Below are 22,900 nucleotides of genomic sequence, written 5' to 3'. Positions count from 1 at the left end.
CTGGGTCTCTTATTTCTCCAGATAAATTTCATGATTGCTTTTTTTCTATTTCTATGAGGAAAGCCAAGAAGAGTGAAGCAGGTGGCATAACTATATCAGCCATCAACTATACTATAGAGCAATAGTAACAAAAATAGCATGGTATTGGCATCAAAACAGATTGGTAGATCAATGGTACAGAATAGAGGACACAGAGACTGAGCCATCTGCCACGCGACCAGCGCTGGCTTCATGAAAGAAGGTTCAGTTCATAAGTAATTTCTAGGGAGTTTTAAATTAAAGAGACAAGACTCTCATTACCTTTAATACCAGCTCAGATACGGCTTCTCCTAGCTCCCGCCTCCAGCCATCTAATGCTGTGGCGAGGTTTACAGAAGAGACTAGCCAGAGAGAGAGAGAGAGAGAGAGAGAGAGAGAGAGAAAACACGCCAGGGAGTGGGCTTTTATTGGGGAACAAAAAATTCCAGGGAAAATCCCATCCAATGAAGGTTAAGGGGTGCAGCATCCCAAGGTCAGGGGCGACGATTGGGTCTTCAGGGCAGTGGCCAGGCACGCCTCTGCACAGACAAGCTCTCTGACCTGGGAAAGGGTGCAGAGGGCTCTAGCACAGCTGTGTCTAAGCGCCTCTCACCCAGCCAGGGAAGTAACTCAAATCATGTGCGAGAATGGCCTCCCACAGACCCACAAAATTATAATTATCTTATATTAGGAAAAGGTGCCAAAAACATACATTGGAGAAAAGATAGCCTCTTCAATAGATGGTGCTGGGAAAACTGGAAATCCATATGCAGCAAAATGAAAATAAACCCTTATCTCTCAGCATGCACAAAACTCAAAGTGGATCAAGGATCTAGGAATTAAACCAGAAACTCTTGTGTCTAATAGAAGAAAAAGTAGGCCCTAATCTCCACATGTGAGATTAGGCCCCAACTTCCTTAATAAGACTCCTGTGGTGCAAGATTAAAATCAAGAATCAACAAATGGGATGGATTCAAACTCAAAAGCTTCTTCTCAGCAAAAGAAACAGCGAAGTAAATTGAGAGCCTACAGAATGAGAGCAAATTTTTACCACACACACATCAGATAGAGCACTAATCTCTAGGGTATATAAAGTACTCAAAAAGCTAACCATCAAAAAAAAAAAAAAAAACAACCAATAAATGAGCCATGGACCTGAACAGATATTTCTCAGAAGACAATATATAATCAATCATCAACAAATATATGAAAATTTGTTCATCATCTAGCAATTAGAGAAATACAAATCAAAACTACTCTAAGATTTCATCTCACTCCAGTCAGAATGGCAACTATTATGAAGAAAAATAACAATAAGTGTTGGCCAGGATGTGGGGAAAATGTACACTCATACATTGTTGGTGGGACTGCAAATTGGTGCAGCCAATATGGAAAGCAGTATGGAGATTCCTTGGAAAACTGAAAACAGGACCACCATTTGACCCAGCTATTCCTTTCCTCACTCTATACCCAAAAGACTTATAAACAGCATTCTACGGGGACACAGTCACATCAATGTTTATAGCAGCACAATTCACAATAGCTAAACTGTGGAACCAACATAGATGCCCTTCAATAGATGAATGGATTAAAAAATTGTGGCATATTATACAATGGAATATTACTCAGCATTAAAAGTGAATAAAATCATGGCATTTGCAGGTAAATCAACAGAGTTGGAGAAGATAATGCTAAGTGAAGTTAACCAATCCCCAAAAAGCAAATGCCAAATGTTTTCTCTTATATAAGGTGACTGACTCTTAGTGGGATAGGGAGGGGGAACATGGGAGGAATAGAGAAACTCTAGAAAGGGCAGAGGGGTGGGAGGGGAAGTGAGGGGACAGGGGCTTAGCAATGATGGTGGAATGTGATGGACATCATTATCCAAAGTACATGTATGAAGACATGAATTGGTGTGAACATACTTTATATACAACCAGAAGTATGAAAAATTGTGATCTATATGTGTAATATGAATTGTAATGCATTCTGCTGTCATGTATTTTAAAAAATCAATAAAAGTGGGGGAAAAAAACAAAAAGAAAAGAAAGCTTATAGATCCCTGATATCACCAACTAGCTGGACTGGAGATATGAGTTGGGTTCAAAGGAGCTGGCTGTATCAATAACTAAGAAAACTGCAAAGAAACCATGCAGCACATAAACCTAAGTTTCTAAGGCAGGATGGCTCAGTGACCCCAAGGGTCAGCTCCAATGCTAAGTTATAGTAGATAGGAGAAAGAAATTCTGGTGTTTCATTGCACAATGAATTACTATAAATACAATAATGTACAATGTATTTTTTAAAAGCTGGAAAAAAAGGAATTTTGAATATGTTCAGCATAAAGAACTGATAATTGCTTATGGAGGTAGATATATTTATCCTTAGTTGAACATTACACAATGTATACATGTATAATTTTTGATGCATCAGTTTAAAAAGTAAATAAATAAATAAATAAATAAATAAACAAGAAGTTATTATGTTATGGTTTGGATATGAGGTATCTCCCAAAAGCTCATGTGTGAGACCATGCAAGAAAGTATAGAGGTGAAATGATTAGGTTAGAAGGACCTTAACATAATCAATGTGTGGATGACCACTGATAGGAATTAACTGGGTGGTAACTCTAGGCAGGTAGGGTGGGGCTGAAGGAGGCTGGTCCCTGGAGCTGTTTTTTGTCTCTGCTGAACAGAGCTGTGGTCTCTGCTCTCTGTGTCCTTGGAGTTGCTTTTCTCCTCTATACCTTTCTGTCTTGATGTTCTGCCTCACCCAAAGCAGTGGAGTTCGCCTTCTATGAACTAAGACCTCTGAAAATGTGAATGTCAATAAATCTTTCTGCCTCCATTTTTTATTCTTTGATCGGGTTCTTTGATCACAGCTGCAAAAAAACTGACTGAAGCAAATTATAAATGTGGAAAAAAATCTATAAAAATATACATTTGCATATAATAAGAAATCAATAAATTGTAAAGGCAAAAATAAAACACTGAGTCCAAAGCAAAAATAAATTATACTAACTTTAAAAATATACAAAATACTGAGAGATGAGTTTTTAAGAGAAAAAATGAAAGAGGAAACTTTCATTATATACCCAAAGATCTTAAAAAAGAAATATCAATGAGAAATTCTGTATCTCCCTTAAATAACTTTCAAGATTAATGGAGAAATGAAATATAAAAACTGAAAACAAACCAAAACAAAGAAAATTTGACATAAGCAGATATACCTATTAAAAGGGAAGGGAAATAATCCTAGAGGGAACACACAGATACAGGAATCACAGAGAGTATAAAATGCTGATTGACCATAAAAAAAAACTGTAGAAATAATAACATCTTGTTAGTTTTAAAAAATGCAGAATTTCACAATATGAAAGAAAAATAGTTCTTGAGATACACAGTCAAAAAATATTTCAAAGCTTTTGAATTTTCTGAGATGTGGTAAATTTATTAATTTATGATAAATCATAATAAGTTGAAGATTAATAAAATATTTATTTTATAAAATATTTATTTATTTTATAAACATTATAAAATAAATGGTACAGAATCATGCAATTAAACTCCAATACATAAATTGAATAGTCTAGGTAAAGGATAATGGTTGTTTAATGCATTTTAAGATAAGAACATAATACTTGTAAGAGATGAAGAAATTGAGATACAGGAAGTTTAAAAGTAGAATGAAAAGATGGTGAAATGAGATGGACATCATTGTCTTAGGTACATGTGTGACTGCACATAAGGTGCAATGTTATGTTGTGTACAACCAGAGAAATGAAAAGTTATATTGCAATGTGTACAATGAATTAAAATGCATTCTGCTGTTATATGTACCAAATTTAAATTAATTAATTGATTAATAATTTTTTTAAAAAACAACATGAACTAATACAATGAAAACAAATGATATACCATGCAATTACTAAGCAAAAGTAGTGCACTCTTTACTACCACTCAGAGATCTAATTTTATGGGGCTATTGGGTTATATAAGGAAAGAAGAAAGGTGGATTGCACTGAAGTACAAACCTGTTTTAAAGACCTTTAAGGAGAGTACTAGTGAAGCTAAATAAACATATTCAAAATAACAAAGATGAAATTCTACCAAGGATAAACTCCTCCACACACACAAATACATCACCTAAAATCAGAGTATGCAAAAAATGAACATTTTCTTTAGTTTTTATTATTTCATTGAAAAGTTCATAGCTGAGTGTTTAGCCATCTATATACCCATGTGTTCTTTTAAATTTTATTCTTAGTGTATATAGCTATGCATAATACCGGGTTTCACTTTGACATATTCATAAATATGTATTACAGAATTTCCCTCCTTTCTTCCCCTCCTCCTCACCCTAATTCCCTTTCTTTGTTCTACTGGTCTTCCTTCTATTTCTTAATTTTTTAAACTGATACATTATAGTCATATATAAAATACAAATAATCAATACTATAGAAGGTTGAGTGACACATCATTATTTTGTTTTAATGACATATATTAAACAGACATGATACCATCTGGATAAATATTGTTTTCCACTCCATATGTAATAACATTCATATTCAGCATGGCCCTGAAAAACAGTCTTGTCAAATTTCAAATTCAGATATCAGATAAACTATGATTTGTGACACTGAAGAAATTAGGCTAAAATACTATGTTTGAAATTTTAAATTGAATAGGAAAACCTCAATTGTGAACTATCAAAATTTGCTCCAGGGAAAACAGAAACACTGAACAATCATACATTAATTAATAAATGCAAGCTATGATCTTGAAAAGCCCCAGATAGCTCCAACAGTGGATTGTACTAAGTTTTTCAGAGAGGCATAAAATCAATGTAACTCTTCCATGGGGGAAAAAAAAGCAGGAAGAATCCATAATCCATTTTATAAGCCCAATATAATCTTGATAATATAACCTAGGAAGGACTTTAGAGGGAAGGAAAACTGCAGTCGATCTCTTCCAAGAAAATATAAAATCTTAAGCACAATTTTAATAAATCAAATTTGTAGTTCACTGTGTTTCTCTCTCTCTCTCTCTCTCTCTCTCTCTCTCTCACACACACACACACACACACCTCCCTCTCTCTCTCTCTCTCTCTCTCTCCCCCCTTTTCCCATCCAAAGAAGACTTTATTTTAGAAGTGCTAGTTTGATATATCTACATGTAAGAAATAAATATATGAAGTGTGGTGGTGTGTTGTTTAGTGATAGAGCATTTGTTTAGTTCTGGGTTCAACTCCTAGCATCAGAAAAAAAGTTAAAAAGAGAAAAAAATATGATTTATAAACCAATCAAATAAAAGAAATTAGAAAATCATGATTATTCAACAGAAGGATAAACTGCCTTTGAACAAATTCCACACTTACTCATGATAAAAATGGTAATTCATATTAAACTGAATAAAAGCCATCTTCTTTGCCTAATCAAAGATTTTATAAAATAATTATAGCAACTATCTTAAATTGAAGAATTAAAAAATGCCAAAAGATTTCCCTCTACAATAAAGGTTAGAGAGCCTGCTGTCTAAACTGCTATTTAATATTTTATTTTATATCTTTGAAAGCATGATAATTCAATGATAATAAATAAAATTATAAACATTGTTAAGAAAAATGACATTCTATACAAGAGATATGAGCATGTATGCATAAAATCACATATATTCTGTAGAAAAGCTATTTGTATCAGTAAGAAAATTCAATAAATATGTGGGATACAAGGTCAATATAAATAAAATTGCATTTCTGTGTCCAGCAACAAATAGAACAAGAAATCATATTTGTATATGTATATATTTATATGCATACTTAATATCTTATTGTAGCATCAAAGAAAATCAAAGTATTAGAAATAATTCTAAAGAGAAAGGGTTTAAACATCAACACAGTTAAAGTTTAACATACTACTGAGATTAAAGATACCAATTTGCCCCAATTTATCTATTCACACAAACCAATACTATTAACATTGTAAAATTTTGTGTAAATTAACAAATCCATTCTAAACTTTATGTGGAAATGAAAAATAATAGCAAGAAAAGCTGAAGAACAAAATTGGAGAATGCACAATTCTCTAGCTATCACTTGGTCACCGTAAGGTTTTAGTTTGACTCTTGGACTAAAGTTGCATTTTCTAAAAATAATCCTTATTTTTGAGAACAGTACTAGATTTTCAAAAAAATTTGGCAAATCCTACAAAATGTTACCCTATACCCTGCACCCAATTTCTAATGCTGTTATTTGATATTAATATGGCATATTTGTTACAGTTAATGAATTAATAAGAAAACACCATTTGTTTTTTTCATTTCATTTCATGAAATAAGGAATGATCTAGTCTTAGTTATATTGCCAAAGTTTTCAAAAGGAAACTTTTCACTGCCTCTTTACCAACTGAAACTAAAGATCCTCATGTCATTTTCTTTTAATCTCAACCACAAACCTCTAGACATGATTATAGAGGTTAGATAATAGAGCTCTGGAATAGGCTTTGGAGACCCTGTTCCCACCTTCTGTACTACTCCCATTACTCTCATGCTTTGTCACCATGGAACACAACTTGAATTGCCTTTAGAAAACTCAGTTATCGTGTTTTTCTCCATTAAGAAATTTTAACTGCAATACTCAAATTTCTTCAGTTATTGTCAAATATATTACCCGAGAAGCATTGTTTCATTTAATATTATGCATTCATTCTAGACCTGCACAGTTTTGTCTATTCAGTAAATATTTGTTGAATGAATAAATAAATAAGTATAGTATACCTAATATCAATCCACTTTCCTGGCTATTTAATATTAATCTAAATCTTGAAAAATTAGACTGTTTGTTTAACATTTTAATCTTGAACCTGATCAAGTAACCAATAATTTATATATCAATTATAATTTGCATATTTTATAATCAGTGGAAATACTTGTTATATTACTTAAAAAGTAAATATATATAAGTCAATTTGTAGAGGAATAATCAACAGCCAGTTCATGGTAATTAAACTACTGTGTGTATATTATATTTGTTAAGAAAGAAAAATGAATGCATTGAAGATAATTTAAATATTTTTAAGGGTATTTTAATTAGTTTAATTTTCTGTCTCAGAATAGGAAGGTATTCAAAATTTTAATTAGATAATACATCTTAAATGATTTAATTATTGAAAGTCTTTTGACACTTTGTAAATGGACTTACTCTGAAATTTTAAGAAACTTGATAAAGTATATGTTCTGTTTATTACTGTTCAGCAATTCCAAACACATGATATATGTCATGGCTTTGCAAAATAAGAAGATAATTGTCTTCGTTCAGCTTCAATTTGATGTTCACATTTTGAACAGTTGCTGAGATTTACAATCTATGTTATATGGACTCAGTAGTCAACAACAAAACATTTTGTTGTCATGGTGTTTATATTAATTACACAGAACAAAAATTTACCTAGCTTTCTTTATTTATACATATTATTTTGTGTTATTTACATGCTTTCTTTATCCATTATTTCCAAAATGAATCATTGCTATATTTCATAAAGTACATAGTATATAATAACTGTAATAGAGCTTAATTGAATTTTGTTATTAAAAGCTGACTGTACTTTATTTATGAGAACTGTTAGAAGAATTAGCAAATTGATTTCTAATTAATCTTAGCATATTAATTCTCTAATGATGCCATTGTGATATTTATACATATGGGTTTGTAAAAAATAGGTGTGGAAAGGAGAACAGAACTACTTTGATATAAAACATGTTTGCAGGAGAGTCAACAAGACAGTAGTATCAGCTTATAGTGATTTAATTTTTTTCTGACTTATTAAGAGTCAAGAAGTCTTTGTTTTTTGAATAATATTTATTATCTTACTCATCTTACTTTGAAAATATCATAGTTTCTTCACTTCTGTTTCAAATTTTATTTATATTCAGTTAGGTAGAATCTTCATTAACTATTATGAAGTCCATTCTAATATCTCAAACCATTTTATTTTCAACCTTTCAAAGAATTTGACTTAGAAAGGAAGTGATCTGTAATTTGGAGAAATACCTGTTCCAATGACAAAGGAATAATAGAAATATAACAGCAGGACTCTTGCCAAGAAAATATTAATAATTAGTTTATATTATGGCAGTGTATATTATGGGTGGTTGGTTTGCTCATAGTTTCTCCTACTCTAATTTCATTCATTTTATTTTTTCAAGTCAAAAAATACATAGTACTGTTTCCAGTTCAAAACTACGGTAGCAATGCCTTCTCTAACTCCACTATGTGTGCAAAACACTTCGTAGACAGCATAGAGAATTACATTAATGCTACATAATTTATAATAGAGATGAAAAATGACTCTAAACATTTTTTTTCCTGATGGCAACAGATTCAAACCATCAAGAGTAGCTAAAGAAAGATGAAAACATGTAATCTGTAGGGAACAACACAGAAGACATAAAAGTGTTATTACTCAGAACATTCATCATTTGATGCAGTGAATATGTAGTTTCTCAAATTGTCAACCATTTTTATCTGGAAGAAAGCTGAAAAATGCCAAAATCAATTTCATTTGAACCTTCAAGTTTTGTTCCAAGAACAGCTTTATGTGAAAGATGCCAGAATCACATCTTCAAAAGGAAAGCAGAAAAAGTTTAATTGAGCTTGGCTTTTGTTAGAAATGTTTTTATTGTAATTATAATTTTAATATAAGTTTTTGTAGTTATATGCCCAGTAAATTCCTCCATTTACAATAAGTGAACTCATTTAAAAATCTTTCAAATGTTTATAAACCAGGGGTTTTAGAATATGCTAATTTACAAAGAAGAAGAAAAAAAAACATACTCCAAAACAAAAATAAAGAGATTTGAGCTGAAAACAAGTTTAGGATGCATGGTCTGCTTGTTCTGCTGCCCAGTAGTTATTGGTGACGTGTGACTTTAGGATAAACTTACATAGGTTTTAGGGACCAGTGAAAAATGCAAGTCATTATGTACCTAGAGGTTTAGTTTTGTTCTACAATAGCTACCTACTATCATTCTGTTACTATTCTCCTGAGATGATGGTCCCTGGTAAAATATTCAAGACTATGGAATTTGATTGCCAGCACCTCATCTTTTTTTCATGCTTTTTTTGCATTTATGTTGAAGTTTGGGCAGTTTGAAAAAGTCTCTTTTAACTCAAGTTTAAGAAAGTTACTCTACAAAAGATGTATTTACATGGACTGTCACTATAAGTAAAAGCTCCTAAAAAGCCATTTTTTATTTTTATAATCTAATTACAACGAAAGTAGACTTTATAACATTCTAACTATTGCATGTGTTTATCAACAGAGGTAGAAATCACCTATGTTAAATCTTTCATTTTTGAAAATCATGGATTTGGGTTTAGAGAATGTTCTGAATTAATAAAAAAATAGAATTTTAACAATTTATTTAACAATTTTGTTTGCTTCTCTAATGTATGAGCTTGGGTTTATATATGTTTTCCCCAAAACAAATGTGCTAGGCAATGCAAAAATGTTCAGAGGTGAAAAGACTGGGTTATGTGAATTATAAACTCCTCAGTGGATTAATCCATTAACTGAGTTAATAATTTGAAGAAACTAGTAGGTAGCATATGTAGGTAGGTGGAGCATGCTGTAGGAATTAGATCACTGGAGGATTATATCTGTTCCTGGTCCCTTTCTTTCTCTACTTCTGCTTCCTGGCTGCCATGATCTGATAGCCTTCCTCTACCGAATTCTACCATAATGCTTCTGCCTTGGGGCAGTCAACATAGACTGCACCTCTGAAGCTATGATATAAAATACTTTTCTTCATCTAAGTGTTTCTTGGCAGGTAATATGGTCACAGTGACATAAAGCTGATGAACAGAATGGTGATGAGTAATACATGGTCAAAAAGGGTTTTTAAAATTAATATTTTACTCATGTAAAGAACATGCACACTGCAAATTATACACACTAATAGAATGTTATGTATGCACTTTTGAGACATGTGATTCACATAATTTAACTTTAAATAGAAAGTGAGTCAACTAGGTATTTTTATTATTTTTGTTTTGTTTTGTTTTACACTGACAGTTCTAACTTCATGTTGGATCCCATAAAAATATAGTCACTAACATTGACAGTCTCATGAAACAATTTACTCTGCTGGGAGAAACAAGAATTTAAATTTCCTGAGCTGTAAAAAGGGAAAAGCTTATAAAAATTCCATTCCATATAGATATGTGTGTGTATCACAAACTCAAAGACCAGCTTCCTCTTGATTTACAACTACAATAACTTGTAGTGGTATTTTATAGACGATACTGGTTTCCAAATATATTAAGAACATATTCTTTCCAACTGGATGTATTTCTTTTCAATAGTGACAATTGTAGTCAAGAAAATAAGACATGCTCTACCACTAGTTTAAAAGAAAGCCATCATTCTATCTCAGTAGTCAAGAGCTAAGCAAAATTACTAAGATCTTCCCATTCCAGCCATTCCTTCTTCCAGATTAACATAGAACCCCATTTTTGTTTTGCTTCCCACAGAACATATTATTACACTAAAACTTTATGGAGCTAGTAGAAATTCTCTAATAAGACCATGTATTAAAGTATAAAATAATGAATACAACCATCCTGAAGATATTTATAATTAATGTTATAGTTTAGGGGACATATTACAAAAATATATTAACATATTTTTTGTTTGTTTTCAAATTGTGGGCATGTATTTTGAACTGGTGATGGGTTTGAGACATATTATCAAAACTATGTCATTTGTAAATATTGAATATTTTAAGCAGAAGAGTCTGAATATAGCATGTACAGAAAAGACTCTCTGAAGTGCCCATGAAGCAGGTCAAAAAAAAAAACTTCTGTAAGAGATTCCTTCTTTATACCTAGAGGAAGGGATTAGCCTTATTTCCAAAGATGGAATGATAATGTGATAGACATCATTATCCAAAGTACATGTATGAAGACATGAATTGGTGTGAATATACTTTAAATACAAACAGAGGTATGAAAAATTGTTCTATATGTGTAATAAGAATTGTGATGCATTCTGCTATCATGTATTTAAAAAATAAAACAAATTTAAAAATACAGTATTAAAAAAACCCAGAAATCTAAATGAATGGATCTTGCTAAGTTTATCCCTGTCAGTTCAAGAAGCTGCATGAACTCCAAATATGATAAACCCAAGAAATTCATGCCAAGATACATCATAACAAAAATTTTACAGTTATGGTTGATAAAAAAGAGGGAGAAGAAGAGGAGGATGAAGAAGCAGGAGAAGAATAAATCCCACTTGAAAACAGATAAATTGAATTCTTGTTTTCTGGTCTGTTTTGAGTTGCTAAAACAAAATGCCAGAGGTTAGGTAACATAAAGTAAAGAGGTTGATTTGGCTTGTGTTTCCAGTGATTGGATGGTCCAAACACAAGGTGCCACCTTCCCCATAAGAAGTGCATCACCACATGGCAAAAATGGGAACTGAAGTTTACAGAAATGGCACATGTTCAAACATAAAAATCAGAGAGATTGAGGGAGCAGCTAATGATTCTGGGTCTTTGAACTGCCCAGAGAGAGAGGCTGACCCCTCCCTTGGAAATTTCGCAGAGCAAAGGTACCAAGAAAACCTGCCCACTTGTATGGTGACACCCTGTTCAAAGGGAAATTCTGTGGTTGCCATGGAGTTTATCAGTTCATGACCTAAGGTTCAGGTTACAGCTGCCCTGGGGTGGAGAACTGTGGGCTCCAGCTTATGACTATAATTGGGCTGTTCAATATTTTGAACAGAACTTGGTTTTGTTTTAAAGTAACTTTCTCACAATGAATCCCTCTGATGTGAAATTCTATAAAATAAACATGCAGAGCCTGCTCACTATCACTCCTCCTCCATCAGAAGTCAGCTGGACCATGGGGTCCTGCTTTCTGTATTTCTGTGTTTGCTCGTCTTTTTTTCCTATCTCCTCATCAGCCTAGTTTGGGGAAACTGAGTAAACAGTCAAGCTGGCTGGGACAGAAGGAAGGTACCAGGCTTACTCATCACAACCCACTCTTGTGGGACTGCTGTAAGACAGTATCAATTCATTTAGAAAGTGGAGTGCCAGTCACCTAATTACCTTCCATTAGGCCCCACCTCTTAAAGGTACTACAGTCCCAATACTACCATACTCTAAACCAAGCTTCCAGCATATGAACCTTTAGGGAAACATATCCAAACAATAGAAACCTGACTATAGGTGAAAACAGTTCTGTTTTAATAGAAGTTTTTCATAAGAAACTGAAGAAGAAAGAGCATAATACTTTCCAGGTATTAAAAGAGAAAAGAACTGAGAACTCTGAATTCTATGTACACCACCATATAAATCCTTCCTGGATAAAGGGCAATTAAAGGCATTCTCAGATGACATTCTCAGATTTTTCTTAACAAAACAAAGAGAAATTTTACCAGTGAACATACATTAAAAGAAATGCTTGAGTAAGTCCTAAACAGAAAAGAAATTATAACAGTTGAAATGTTGGAACATCAGGAATGAAGGAAGAAAAACTGAAATAATAGAAGTATGGGGAAATATGATTGATTTTCCTCTCCCTTAAGAGTAATAATAATAATAATAATAATTATTATTATTATTATTATTATTATTATTTCTGATGTAAATCTCAATGTAAGAAAAGAAAATAATTCAATTGTATTCTAAACAGGAAGGGTAAATAAATATAACTGAAGGTAAAATTCTTAAACATCAGTCAGACAGGTAAAATTTTAATACTAGTAGATTGTGATAAGCTGTATATGTAAAATATAGTGCTTAGAGCATCAACTAAATATTCTATACCACTATGCACAAAAGCGCTACAGATAAATTAAAATGGAATTATAAAATATGTTTATATATCCACAGGAATGCAGGAAACATAATGTAGAAAGATGGAAAGCAAGGTAATAGAAAGAAAACAAAATGGCAGATATAAGACAAAGCATGCCAATAATTTTTTTTACATTTAAATAATTTAAATACACTGACATCAAACAGTGTGGCAGAGTTGGAGGGGCATGACCAACTACATGCAGCAATAAAAAGAATGAACTATTGCTCTGAACAATAACTCCTGTGAATCTCAAAGGCATTCTGTGGAGGGAAAATAAACCTAGTTTCAAAATATCACCTTTTATATAATTTAACTTTTATGATATTCTTGAAATGAATAAAACTACAGAGATGGAGAATAGTTACTGGTTGCTTGAGGTTAGGGCATACAGGGGTGGGGTGCAAGTGTGACTAGAAAAGGTTGCCTAAAGGTGATCTTTGTAATGATGGAGTAGTTCAGTAATTGACTGTGGTGTTGTCACACAAATCTACATGTGTGATAAAATGGAATACTCCATACACATGTAAAATGATATCCCAATTTCCTATTCTGATATTATACAAGAAAAAAATAACATTGAGTGAACTAGATGAAAGCTATGTAGGACTTTTCTGTACTATGTTTGCAAATTCCTATGAATCTATAATTAGTTCAAAATAAAATATTTATTTCTAAAATAATGAGTCCACATGGTAAAACCACATAGATCTCCAGTCAGCTGGTCCCTTTTCATAGGCAGTCTCTGTTCACAATTACTTGTAAATTCATTCAGAAACATACAACGAGGTTCCTCATCTCACTATGGTATTACATCCCGATAAACTATTGTAAGTAGAAAATGCATTTAATACATCAAACCTACTGAGCACTCTAGCTTAGCAATTTAGTGCACTGTAGAAAGTAAATGATGGCCATTTACTTTCATGAACATATAACTGACTGGTAGCTGAGTGTGGTTGATAGTGCCCAGAATTATGAAAAAGAATCATACTGCATATTGCTGGCCTTCAGTAAAGATCAAAATTTAAAATCTGAAATAGTTTCTACTGAATGCATACCACTTTTTGTATCATTAAAAGTTTTAGAACCATTGAGTGTTGGGGATTGTCTATAAACATGTGCATTGAAACATATAGTGTAGGTTGTTTTAGTTGTTTGTTTTTGTCAAAGTAAATGTTATCCAAAAACCCATGTCAAGAGATCAATCCTGTGAGATATTGAGAAGTGCTGATGGGTTGAGAAGTATGAGGAGAAAAGACAAATTCACATTCAAAGTAGGGTGAGGATAAATTACTGACTTTCTAAAGCATCCAGTTGGTTTTTCTGAGGAATTGTATCATGCAGGGGCCTTAGCCAATGATCTTTGGCAATGGCATGTCAGACTTTATATCAGCTCTGGAGAGAATTAACCATGCCTCTCTGCACATGAGGATGTTATCCATTTTGTCATCCCTTTTTGTGAATGTGATACTCTATACAGGGACCTCTTTTGCAGGCAAAAACATTGTCAAGTAGAAAGACTGACTGGCATCAACAGACTTAGTTATTTAGTGATCCATTTGTGCTCTGTGATAAGCTTTAACACACAATAATGTGTTTAACACATAAATAATATTTTGGACACATTCATATTTATTCTCACTCTTTTTATACATATGTTTTCATTCACCACCCGAGTTTATTCCAATTTTTCTCCTTCCTAATTTTTTTTCTGGTTTGAAGTCAAATTTTATTTAGAAAACGTATTTATATTTTTAGTACCAAAAATTTGAAATTCTTCACAGATGATCTACCTCTCCTTAGAATATGTGGTCCCTGAACACTTGCTTAGCTTTAGAACCTGAATTACAATTATGACACGAAAAAAATAATATTTAGCATCCTGTTACATCTTAATTAGCTTCCTAATAATAATCAAAATTTACCCCTGGGGATTCTGTGTAGGCCAGCCCTTTCTAAAGCACATGGCCACAAATATTATAACAAAATGAGAATCTACTAGCAAGAAAGAAGAATGGGGAAAATGTTGGATAAGCCAAGAGTTTGTGTCAAAGTTCAGGTGTTGACTAGGGCTTTAAAAGTTCCCCTAGTCTGAATAAAGACTATGGAACATTTCAGCTACATTCTTTTTTTTTTTACTCCTGCATTTTTATTTTTTTGTGTGTGTTTATTAATGACAGCGGAATGCATTACAATTCTTATTACACACATAGAGCACAATTTTTCATATCTCTGGTTGTATACAAAGTATATTCACACCAATTCATGTCTTCATACATGTACTTTGGATAATAATGATTATCACATTCCACCATCATTTCTAACACCATGCCCTCTTCCTTTTCCTCCCCCTCTGCCCTATCTCAAGTTTGTCTTTTCCTCCCATGCTGCCTCTCCCTATCCCAGTATGAATCAGCCAGCTATTCCTCTCCTTGGTCTATACCCAAAGGACTTAAAAATAGCATACTACAAGGACACAGCCACATTAATGTTTATGGCAGCACAATTCACAATAGCTAAACTGTGGAACCAACCTAGATGCCATTCAAAAGATGAATGGATATAAAAAAATGTGGCATATATACACAATGGAATATTACTCAGCAATAAAAGAGAATAAAATCATGGCATTTTCAGGTAAATGGATGGAGTTGGAGAAGATAATGCTAAGTGAAGTTAGCCAATCCTCAAAAACCAAATGAAGAATGTTTCCTTCCTAATTTCTAACCAAACAAAATAGCCTCTTGCATTGCCCAAGAGGTGGGGAATATCTTTACCTGGGTCCTCTTTTCTTACCACAGGTGAATAATCAGATAACCCATTTAAAATTTTGCCTGCTTTAAGTATTTATCCCTAGAATCATCTTTAAGGGTTATGTCTGTACAGGGCTGTAATGCAGTAACCAACCGTCTGATCATCATACCAGAGTGTTAACTCCTCTATGAATCAGGCTTATGATTTTTTTGTTTTCTGTTCCCTGACCAAAGGAAGCTAAGAAAGAGGTGTTGGTGCAAAATCTAGGTCAAATGAAGACCTGGGATAATTGTTTTGTGTTTTGGTGTTTACCCGTGCTCTCTAAGCTGCTACAGCTTGCTCAGGGATGTACGACAATATGTAGTGAATTGTTATTGGGTCATCTGTTCTCATGATTTTGTGGATCTGACAGCTGCGTACCAAATATCAGAAGCCAAGTTAGTCTGTTCTAGTCAACATGTTGCAAATAGTGCAACAGCTGCAATATGAACTCTTAGTTTGTTGTAGTCCATTGTCATGTGACCCAGTCCACTCAAATTTTGCAGGGGTCATTTTATCCCTATTTAACTCAACAGATGGAATAAATGTGTTCCACTATCTCTATGTCCATGAAATCTTTAATACAGACAGTAATCGATGTCACTACATATGCCATACAGCATTAGTTTTTCTTATTTGTTATCCTAGGGGGAACAGTTTAAGAAGCTTCTCTTTGAATAGCCTTATCACTTGTCAATGATCCATATGACTATTCTACCATCTGCCTATTTTGATTATGTATTTGAGAGCTGGCAAAGCAAACACTGAGTGAGTCTGTGAACCTAGTGGACTTACTCTGCAAAGAACCTGGGACAGATGTCCATGTATTTTATGATGCCATATTCTCCTACTCAAGTTAGAAAGCTGTGATAACTCTCTGGATCCGCAGGTGTTCTCCTTAGTTCCAAATCAATATCCGGTATATCAACAGCCCTCCAAAGTTTGGGATATTCTCCTTTCCCTACTATCTTGCCTCTCAAGTAAATGTCCATGTGTCTTTCCTTCTTCTTTATTAGGATCCTGATCAGAGTGTATATAATTTTCCAACTCTAATGCCTTCTCTTAAATTATAATAATGAACTATCTCCTACTTGTTGTACCTGTCAGAGACTATCAATACATTGCCTATTACCAGTGGTGAGTTATCATTATATTTTGCTGGTGAATAACCCATGTTCAAAATCCTAAATTTAAAGAATCTGTTTCCTAGGACTTTTGTTGTTTCCAAGCGTCTACTGTTGGCATGATAGGCAGAATAATCTAAAGATATCCACATCCTAATCCCAAGAAACTTTGACTATATTGTATTTCATGGCAAATAAGAATTAAGGTTGCAGAATAGAATTAAGTCACTAATTGGCTGGTCTTAATATTGGGAGATTACCCTGAATTATCCAGGAAGAACTAATGTTATCACAAGGGTTCTTAAAAGTAGAAAAAGGGAAAAAAATGTAGCATGAGAAGGACTTTACCCATCATGCTGACTTTGAAGACAGAGACCAGGAATCAAGGTATGTGGGTGGCTTACAAAATCTGGAAATAATAAGGAAATGTATGGTCTCTGAGAGCCCACAGAAACGAATTCAACCCTACTACACCTTGATTTTGCACATATTTCAGGTTGGGTTTCTGACATGAAGACCATAAAATAATAAACTTACATTTGTAAAGCAACTTTGTTGATAATTTGTTATAGTAAAAATAGGAAATACTTTCAGCTGGCTCAAAAGCAACCTGTAATATGGGGATCCACTAGCAAGTAAGTTATAAGTTGAATGTTCTCTGGAGCAACATGTAAAGGAGTGAGTGGTGCAGGATAGGGAAGGTACCTATGTGGTTTTGGAAGTCAGATCTCAGCTTGATTTCATAGGAAGTGTGTCAGAGTGAATTGTGCCACACTTTTCTCATTCTAAGGCAAGGGGAAGGAGCTGCTGTACCTGTTTATCTGCTGGTCATTGGCTATACTTTCTTCCTCATCCCATGAGGTGGGACAGGGTAAAACACAAGCACAGCTAGAAACAGACCACTCATACACAAATTATTTTAGAAAATTTATTATAACTTTAAAGACAAGTACAATTTTTTTGGTTATATTAACCTTCTATGCAAATAAAAGCATGTTCATAAAGGCTCAATACCTGTACCTTTGCGTTTACTCAAGGGATTATGTAGCCTGACTAAACTGAAATATTAATACTTACTTTTAATTTAATATTCATGTATGACAATCTAGTTTGACCTTAAATAGTCTTTGTTTTTTGTGTCTTTGAGGTGTATCAAGTGACATTTTATGACATTAAGACTTTTATATTTTGATCTATGAGTGCTTTAAAATACAGTTTTGTTAATAGATCTTTAAATAATTATTTAAAAAGCAATTTCTTTAGAATCGCATTTAAAGACAACTATTGTTTTTAGATTATATTTCAATACCAGGGCTATTTCCAAGTGAACATGTTCAAGCAAACATGCTGACATCTCTTTATCTATGGTGCTGAGAAAAAAAAAATCTATTCATTGTGTGCATCACATGTGCACATAGGCTTACATCAATTATAAAACTTCTTTTTGATAAAACCAAAATACATTTTGAGATTTCAAAGGAATTGAGTGCTTGAAAAAGAAATGCCATATAGATATACCGTAGTTGTGCAAATGCTTCTAAACACCAAATGGTACTAGCCAATCTTAAATTGGAATTGCCACACATTTCACTTGCAATACAGTTAAGGTCTTTTCCAGCATTACTACATGGAATGTACGATAAACATTCCAGCCAAAACAAATGTAAATCATCCTTAAGTCGAGCTGAGTGTCAGTTACTCTTTAGCACTTGAGAAAAGACTGGAAAAGTATTTAATTTCCAAAATTTGATTAAAACTAAAGGGGAAAGATTCCTCTTCTTGCTTAGCATCTAAAATGATCACTGTCATCACCTTTATAGAGCCAATAGCTGCTTCCTGTTTGGTTTTATTTAGTTGACTTTCTCCTTATATGTATTTTCATTCTTTCTTTCTTATTTTAAGAACACAGCATTGTCAGAGATCCTGTCCACTCACTGAGGAATGTTTACCATTAAAATCCACATTAGACTCAGTTAAAAGTCACTGAAATCAGAGATGGTTCATTTCACTACAGAATATTTTTTCAGATGACTTCTAAGGGGAAGATGGACCAGCCCTTTGAGAATATTTGACCCAATTCCTTCATGATATTCATGTGTAAGGATTTCTAGTGTGCGTATTATTTATATTGTCACTGAAAAATATCAAACACACAAACACTACTTACATATAATATGCACATTTTGATGAGTTTAGAGACATGCATACATTCATAATACTATCATCACAACCATGGTACTAAACATATCTATTACCTCTAAAATTTTCTCTCTCTCTCTCTCTCTCTCTCTGTGTGTGTGTGTGTGTGTGTGTGTTGGTAATAATGCATAGTATGAAATCTATCCTCTTAATATTTTTCAATGAATATAATACCTATTGTAACTATTGGCACTATGTTGTACAGCAGAACTCTAAAACTTTGTCACCCTGAATAACAGAAAATTTTTACCCTTTGTAAAATAATTCCCCAATTTCGCATATTCTGCTCTCTGCTTCTGAATTTGGCTATTTTAGATACTTCATATAATTGAAATCATGCACTATCTGTCCATCTGTCACTGGTTTATTTTTTCTTACACTAATGTCTTCAGGTCCACCCATTTCCTGCCACATGGATTTGTAAAGCTCAGTGATAATCCACTGCATGTACATCACACCTTTACTTTATCCATTCATCTGTTGATAGACATTTGTGTGGCTTCTGTATCTTAGCTATTATGGCTGGTGCTAGAATAAACATGATAGCATAGATAGCTCCTTGAGTTCCTGATTTCAATTCTTTTGGACAAAATCCAGAAGTAGAATTTCTGCATCATATGGTACTTCTATTTTTAAATTTTTGAATAATTTCCTCTAGTGACTGCACTACTTTATATTTCCACCAATGATGTTTAAACACCCCAATTTCCACATACCCTTAATTAACTTACCTTTTCTAATACATATCATAAGCTGCCTTAGCAGATATGAGATAATATCTCCTTGTAGTTTGATCTTTATTTCCCTGATATTTAGTCATGTTGATCACCTTTTCATATACTGGTGACCATCTGTGTATGTCTTCTTTAACGAAATTTCTATTCAAGTCCTTTGCCCATTTTGTATCTGGATTATTTATTTGCTATTGAGTTGAAGTCAAATCATGAACATTTTGAATATGAATTCCTTATAAAATGGTTTGCATATATTTTCCTCCCATTCTAGAAGTCGCCATTTTGCTCTAATAATTCCCTTTGATTTCAAGAATTTTTTTAGTCCCAGTTCTCTATTTCTGGTTTTTCTTCCTCTGCTTTTGGTGTCAAATCCAAGAAATCATTGCCAAAACTAATATTAAGAAGTTTCCTGAAGCGAGAGGAGGGAGGCGGCGCGCGTGGAGATGCCTCGCGGCGGCCACCCTCACAGTCACAAGGGTCTCTACTAAGTTGTCCAGGCTCACCTCAAAACTTTTCTTGCCAAGCAGAGAGACTAGAAAGATGGCGGCGAGGGGAGTGTATTGCCCCAGTGTGCTGCTTCACTGTATGGGAGTATGACAAGTCAGGACGGCTAAAGGATATCTTGTTAGGAATTTCCAGCAATAGTGGGGTGCTCCGGAACCTGGAGGAAGGATTTCCATCGCACGAGGATCGGCTACGGGGACTCAAACGTGAGAGGTTTGTCGCACGGAGGGTAACACTGCTTATTCAGCAAATCGCCCCGCGGCTAGAGTCTGCAGCGCACGCTGGGAAACGAGGAGATAGCGACGCAGGGATACAGCGCTGCAGTTTCTGCCAGCCATGCAAGCACCGTACTCAGGGCTGAATTCTGGGTTCGAGACGGGGGAAGGAAGCGGTCCATCTCGGTTCTCCACACCGGTCAGACCACAGAGGAGGCCAGCAGCCACCATGTTGGAGAGCTGACGTCACCATCCCTGTTTTCGACTGACCGCAGCTCATTCAGCCATAGAACAGGTAATTTCAGGCTGCAATTCGCCTGCGGCTTGCAGACAGATTGCTAGGGTTCAGTGCCTGGGTGCTTCTTAGAACCTGATCTTATTGGAGCGAACACCGAGCGCGGGGCGGCCGAGTTCCGGCTCCCGGAACCGTCCCGGAACCGTCCGGGAACCGCCCTGGCCCAGGGCTGCGGAGCCTGCGGAGGCTGCTTCTTGGACCCTGCTCCTATCAGAGCATACACCAAGCACTAAGCAGCTGAATTCCGGCTCCCAGAACTGAGCCCGCGGGGACTGCTTCTTGGAGCCTACTCTTATAGGAGCTTACACCGAGCACAGAGCGGCCGAGTTCCGGCTCCCGGAACTTCCCTGGCCCGGGGCTAGGAGCCCGCGGAAACTGCTTCTCGGTCCGGGTCCTGCTGAGGGCCGGTCAGGACTCACCCGTTGCTTTGGTTGCCTGGCAAGGGGAACGAAATGCTGCCATTCGCATAGGATACCAACATGGCAGAGATCTGATGTCATCAGAAAGCGGAGGAGGAGAGAACTTCATCAATACCAGCGGTGACATAAACAGTTGGTCTCCTGGTAGGGGGGGTGAGGCACAGACACCCGAGTCTCCTCAATTTGTCGTCGAGCCAGAGGGGAGGAGCCGGGCCGCCGCCAGTGCCCGGAGCAGGCCCAGCGGCTCGCCAGTGTGGTGACCGCGTGACCCCAATTGGAGAGGGGGCGGAGCGGAGCCGCCACCCGCACCCGCAAGGTGGGCAGACCCGCGACCCAGTGGTACATGGGCGTGGTAGGAGGGGCAGGGCAGAGCCGCCGTTCGCGCTTGCAAGGTAAACAGACCTGTGACAGCCTGGCGGGTCAGGCCCAGTGGCCTGCCAGTGTGGTACACACGTCACCCCAACTGGAGTAGGGGCAGAGCAGATCCTTCTCCCACTCCCGGATCAGGCCCTGCCGGTGTGGTGGTCATGTGACCCCAATTGGAGTGGGGGCGGAGCGGAACCACCACCCGTGCCCGCAGGGTGAGCAGACCTGTGACCAACCTGCAGATCAGGCCCAGGGGTCCGCAGGCGTGGTAGGAGGGGCAGGGCAGATCCGCCACCCGCGCCTCCAAGGTAGGCAGACCTGCAACAGACCGGCGGATCAGGCCCAGGAGCCTGCCGGCGTGGTACACACACCACCCTAATTGGAGTAGGGGCAGAGCAGAGTCGCCGCCCATGCCAGGAACAGGCCCAGCATCCTGCAGGCGGGGTAGTCACGACACCCCAATTGGAGTAGGGGCAGAGCAGAGCCTCCACCTGTGCCCAAAAGGTGGGCAGATCTGCGACCGACCAGCGGGACAGGCCCAGTGGCCTGCTGGTACGACAGACACGTCACCCCATTTGGAGTAGGGGCAGAGTAGAGCTGCCGCCCGCGCCTGCAGGGTAGGCAAACCTGCAACCGACCAGCGGATCAGGCCCGGTGGCCTGCCGGCGTGGTACACTCGTCACCCCAATTGGAGTAGGGGCAGAACAGAGCCGCCGCCAGCGCCCAGAACAGGCCCAGTGACCTGCCGGCGTGGTAGCCACGACACCCCAATTGGAATAAGGAGAGAGCAGAGCCGCCGCCCGCGCCTGCAGGAAAGATAAGCAAGCAGTATGAAAAGACAAGGAAAGAAAGGACCACAAGCAATGGAGGTCAACACAACTTTAGAAGAGGTAACAGCTGCAGCAGATGGAATGTCAGATAAAGAATTCAGGATATACATGCTTCAGATGATCTGGAGTATCAAGGAAGACATTAGACAGCAAAATCAGACAATGAAAGATCACTTCGACAATGAATTACGCAAACAAATCCAGGAAGCAAAGGATCAACTATACAGGGAGATAGAGGTTATAAAAAACAAACAAACAGAAATCCTAGAAATGCAGGAAGCAATAAACCAACTTAAAAACTCAATGGAGAATATTACCAGCAGAGTAGAACACTTAGAAGATAGAACATCAGACAATGAAGACAAAGTATTTCAACTGGAAAAGAACATAGACAGCTCAGCAAGACTGTTAAGCAACCATGAGCAGAACATCCAAGAAATATGGGATAACATTAAGAGACCAAACTTAAGAGTCATTGGGATACAGGAAGGTACAGAGCTCCAAACCAAAGGAATGAGCAGTCTATTCAATGAAATAATACG

Source organism: Marmota monax, unplaced genomic scaffold (genome assembly GCF_021218885.2).
Source record: "Marmota monax isolate L192 unplaced genomic scaffold, Marmota_monax_Labrador192_F-V1.1 WCK01_AAM20220418_F8-fsc00019, whole genome shotgun sequence".
In the NCBI taxonomy this organism is placed as follows: domain Eukaryota; kingdom Metazoa; phylum Chordata; class Mammalia; order Rodentia; family Sciuridae; genus Marmota; species Marmota monax.
The sequence above is the reverse complement of the archived record's forward strand: the minus strand, read 5'-3'. Positions refer to the sequence as shown.